This window comes from Lolium perenne, chromosome 2 (genome assembly GCF_019359855.2).
Source record: "Lolium perenne isolate Kyuss_39 chromosome 2, Kyuss_2.0, whole genome shotgun sequence".
NCBI classification, from domain to species: Eukaryota; Viridiplantae; Streptophyta; class Magnoliopsida; order Poales; family Poaceae; genus Lolium; species Lolium perenne.
The window spans coordinates 240,225,412-240,231,264 of NC_067245.2; positions in this window are offsets into that span (position 1 = coordinate 240,225,412).

A 5,853-nucleotide genomic window follows, 5' to 3' on the forward strand; every position below is an offset into this window, starting at 1 on the left:
TTCGTTGCGAAACCCCCAGTACCGAGAGCCACGATACGGAAAACCTTCCAGAGACGCCGCCGCCGCCAATCCCATCTCGGGGGATTCAGGAGATCGCCTCCGGCACCCTGCCGGAGAGGGGAATCATCTCCCGGAGGACTCTACGCCGCCATGGTCGCCTCCGGAGTGATGAGTGAGTAGTCTACCCCTGGACTATGGGTCCATAGCAGTAGCTAGATGGTTGTCTTCTCCTCATTGTGCTTAATTGTCGGGTCTTGTGAGCTGCCGAACATGATCAAGATCATCTATCTGTAATTCTATATGTTGTGTTTGTTGGGATCCGATGAATAGAGAATACTATATTATGTTGATTATCAATTTATATCTATGTGTTGTTTATGATCTTGCATGCTCTCCGTTACTAGTAGATGCTCTGGCCAAGTAGATGCTTGTAACTCCAAGAGGGAGTATTTATGCTCGATAGTGGGTTCATGTCTCCGTGAATCTGGGGAAGTGACAGAAATCTCTAAGATTATGGATGTGCTGTTGCCACTAGGGATAAAACATTGGTGCTATGTTCGAGGATGTAGTTACTGATTACATTACGCGCAATACTTAATGCAATTGTCTGTTGTTAGCAACTTAATACTGGAGGGGGTTCGGATGATAACCTGAAGGTGGACTTTTTAGGCATAGATGCATGCTGGATAGCGGTCTATGTACTTTGTCGTAATGCCCAATTAAATCTCACTATACTCATCATAATATGTATGTGCATGGTCATGCCCTCTCTATTTGTCAATTGCCCAACTGTAATTTGTTCACCCAACATGCTGTTTATCTTATGGGAGAGACACCTCTAGTGAACTGTGGACCCCGGTCCAATTCTCTATACTGAAATACAATCTACTGCAATACTTGTTCTACTGTTTTCTGCAAACAATCATCTTCCACACTATACATCTAATCCTTTGTTACAGCAAGCCGGTGAGATTGACAACCTCGCTGTTACGTTGGGGCAAAGTACTTTGGTTGTGTTGTGCAGGTTCCACGTTGGCGCCGGAATCCCTGGTGTTGCGCCGCACTACATCTCGCCGCCATCAACCTTCAACGTGCTTCTTGGCTCCTACTGGTTCGTTAAACCTTGGTTTCATACTGAGGGAAAACTTGCCGCTGTACGCATCACACCTTCCTCTTGGGGTTCCCAACGGACGTGTGCTACACGCCATCAAGCAATTTTTCTGGCGCCGTTGCCGGGGAGATCATGACACGCTGCAAGGGGAGTCTCCACATCGCAATCTCTTTACTTTGTTTTTGTCTTGCTTTATTTTATTTACTACTTTGTTTGCTGCACTAAATCAAAACACAAAAAAATTAGTTGCTAGCTTTACTTTATTTACTGTCTTGTTTGCACTCTATATTAAAAACACAAAAAAATTAGTTACTTGTTTTACTTTACTTAATATCATGCATGTTTTTATTTCACTAGTTAAGCATAATGGAAAACAACAAAAATATGAGAGATCTTTATGAACTTTATCTTGAATTAGGACATGATGTGTTTGAAGAGAGAATTAAAAAACCCATGGAACTTTATATGCATGCTAATGGGAATGTTATTACTATGAATGCTTTGAACACCATTGTTGCTAATGCTATGGAAAATTCTAAGCTTGGGGAAGCTGGCTTTGATGAGCATGATCCTTTTAGTCCCGCAAGCATTGAGGAGAAAATTTTCTTTTATGATTACAATATGCCTCCTATATTTGATGATAGCCACTTTGTTGAATTTGCTCCCACTACAACTAATAAAATTGATTATGCTTATGTGGAGAGTAATAATTTTATGCATGACACTCATGATAAGAATACTTTATGTGATAGTTATATTGTTGAGTTTGCTCATGATACTACTGAAAGTTATTATGAGAGAGGAAAATATGGTTGTAGAAATTTTCATGTTACTAAAATGCCTCTCTATATGCTGAAATTTTTGAAGCTACACTTGTTTTATCTTCCTATGCCTGTCACTTTGCTCTTCATGAACTTGTTTATTTACAAGATTTCTATGCATAGGAAGCATGTTAGACTTAAATGTGTTTTGAATTTGCCTCTTGATGCTCTCTTTTGCTTCAAATACTATTTCTTGCGAGTGCATCATTAAAACTGCTGAGCCCATCTTAATGGCTATAAAGAAAGAACTTCTTGGGAGATAACCCATGTGTTTATTTTGCTACAGTACTTTTATTTTGTATTTGAGTCTTGGAAGTTGTTACTACTGTAGCAACCTCTCCTTATCTTAGTTTAGTGTTTTGTTGTGCCAAGTAAAGTCGTTGATAGTAAAGTTCATACTAGATTTGGATTACTGCGCAGAAACAGATTTCTTTGCTGTCACGAATCTGGGCAAAATTCTCTGTAGGTAACTCAGAAAATTATGCCAATTTACGTGAGTGATCCTCAGATATGTACGCAACTTTCATTCAATTTGAGCATTTTCATTTGAGCAAGTCTGGTGCCTAAATAAAATTCGTCAATACGAACTGTTCTGTTTTGACAGATTCTGCCTTTTATTTCGCATTGCCTATTTTGTTATGTTCGATGGATATTTCGATTCCATTGACTTTCAGTAGCTTTGTGCAATGTCCAGAAGTGTTAAGAATGATTATGTCACCTCTGAACATGTATATTTTGATTGTGCACTAACCCTCTAATGAGTTGTTCTAAGTTTGGTGTGGAGGAAGTTTTCAAGGATCAAGAGAGGGAGATGATACAACATGATCAAGGAGAGTGAAAGCTCTAAGCTTGGGGATGCCCCGGTGGTTCACCCCTGCATATATCAAGAAGACTCAAGCGTCTAAGCTTGGGGATGCCCAAGGCATCCCCTTTTTCATCGACAATATTATCAGGTTCCTCCCCTGAAACTATATTTTTATTCCATCACAGCTTATGTGCTTTGCTTGGAGCGTCAGTTTATTTTTGTTTTTGTTTTGTTTGAATAAAATGGATCCTAGCATTCCTTGTGTGGGAGAGAGACACGCTCCGCTGTTGCATATGGACAAGTATGTCCTTAGGTTCTACTCATAGTATTCATGGCGAAGTTTCTTCTTCGTTAAATTGTTATATGGTTGGAATTGGAAAATGATACATGTAGTAATTGCTAAAATGTCTTGGATAATGTGATACTTGGCAATTGTTGTGCTCATGTTTAAGCTCTTGCATCATATACTTTGCACCTATTAATGAAGAAATACATAGAGCATGCTAAAATTTGGTTTGCATATTTGGTTTCTCTAAAGTCTAGATAATTTCTAGTATTGAGTTTGAACAACAAGGAAGACGGTGTAGAGTCTTATAATGTTTACAATGTGTCTTTTATGTGAGTTTTGCTGCACCGCTTCATCCTTGTGTTTGTTTCAAATAGCCTTGCTAGCCTAAACCTTGTATCGAGAGGGAATACTTCTCATGCATCCAAAATCCTTGAGCCAACCACTATGCCATTTGTGTCCATCATACCTACCTACTACATGGTATTTCTCCGCCATTCCAAAGTAAATTGCTTGAGTGCTACCTTTAAAATTCCATTCTTCACCTTTACAATATATAGCTCATGGGACAAATAGCTTAAAAACTATTGTGGTATTGAATATGTACTTATGCACTTTATCTCTTATTAAGTTGCTCGTTGTGCGATAACCATGTTCCTGGGGACGCCATCAACTACTCTTTGTTGAATATCATGTGAGTTGCTATGCATGTTCGTCTTGTCTGAAGTAAGGGCGATCTACCACCTTATGGTTAGAGCGTGCATATTGTTAGAGAAGAACATTGGGCCGCTAACTAAAGCCATGATCCATGGTGGAAGTTTCAGTTTTGGACATATATCCTCAATCTCATATGAGAAAAATAATTGTTGCTACATGCTTATGCATAAAAGAGGAGTCCATTATCTGTTGTCTATGTTGTCCCGGTATGGATGTCTAAGTTAAGAATAATCAATAGCGAGAAATCCAATGCGAGCTTTCTCCTTAGACCTTTGTACAGGCGGCATAGAGGTACCCCTTTGTGACACTTGGTTGAAACATGTGCATTGCGATAATCCCGGTAGTCCAAGCTAATTAGGACAAGGTGCGGGCACTATTAGTATACTATGCATGAGGCTTGCAACTTGTAAGATATAATTTACATGATACATATGCTTTATTACTACCGTTGACAAAATTGTTTCTTGTTTTCAAAATCAAAGCTCTAGCACAAATATAGCAATCGATGCTTTCCTCTTTGAAGGACCTTTCTTTTACTTTTATTGTTGAGTCAGTTCACCTATTTCTCTCCACCTCAAGAAGCAAACACTTGTGTGAACTGTGCATTGATTCCTACATACTTGCATATTGCACTTATTATATTACTTTACATTGACAATATCCATGAGATATACATGTTATAAGTTGAAAGCAACCGCTGAAACTTAATCTTCCTTTGTGTTGCTTCAATACTTTTACTTTGAATTATTGCTTTATGAGTTAACTCTTATGCAAGACTTATTGATGCTTGTCTTGAAGTACTATTCATGAAAAGTCTTTGCTTTATGATTTATTTGTTTACTCATGTCATATACATTGTTTTGATCGCTGCATTCATTACATATGCTTACAATAGTATGATCAAGGTTATGATGGCATGTCACTCCAGAAACTAAGCTTGGGGATGCTGATACGTCTCCGACGTATCGATAATTTCTTATGTTCCATGCCACATTATTGATGATATCTACATGTTTTATGCACACTTTATGTCATATTCGTGCATTTTCTGGAACTAACCTATTAACAAGATGCCGAAGTGCCAGTTGCTGTTTTCTGCTGTTTTTGGTTTCAGAAATCCTAGTAAGGAAATATTCTCGGAATTGGATGAAATCAACGCCCAGGGTCCTATTTTGCCACGAAGCTTCCAGAAGACCGAAGAGTCAACGGAGTGGGGCCACGAGGTGGCCAGGAGGTCAGGCGGCGCGGCCCCACCCTTGGCCGCGCCGCCCTGTCTCCTGGGCCCCTCGCGTCGCCCCCTGACCTACCCTTCCGCCTACTTAAAGCCTTCGTTGCGAAACCCCCAGTACCGAGAGCCACGATACGGAAAACCTTCCAGAGACGCCGCCGCCGCCAATCCCATCTCGGGGGATTCAGGAGATCGCCTCCGGCACCCTGCCGGAGAGGGGAATCATCTCCCGGAGGACTCTACGCCGCCATGGTCGCCTCCGGAGTGATGAGTGAGTAGTCTACCCCTGGACTATGGGTCCATAGCAGTAGCTAGATGGTTGTCTTCTCCTCATTGTGCTTAATTGTCGGGTCTTGTGAGCTGCCGAACATGATCAAGATCATCTATCTGTAATTCTATATGTTGTGTTTGTTGGGATCCGATGAATAGAGAATACTATGTTATGTTGATTATCAATTTATATCTATGTGTTGTTTATGATCTTGCATGCTCTCCGTTACTAGTAGATGCTCTGGCCAAGTAGATGCTTGTAACTCCAAGAGGGAGTATTTATGCTCGATAGTGGGTTCATGTCTCCGTGAATCTGGGGAAGTGACAGAAATCTCTAAGATTATGGATGTGCTGTTGCCACTAGGGATAAAACATTGGTGCTATGTTCGAGGATGTAGTTACTGATTACATTACGCACAATACTTAATGCAATTGTCTGTTGTTAGCAACTTAATACTGGAGGGGGTTCGGATGATAACCTGAAGGTGGACTTTTTAGGCATAGATGCATGCTGGATAGCGGTCTATGTACTTTGTCGTAATGCCCAATTAAATCTCACTATACTCATCATAATATGTATGTGCATGGTCATGCCCTCTCTATTTGTCAATTGCC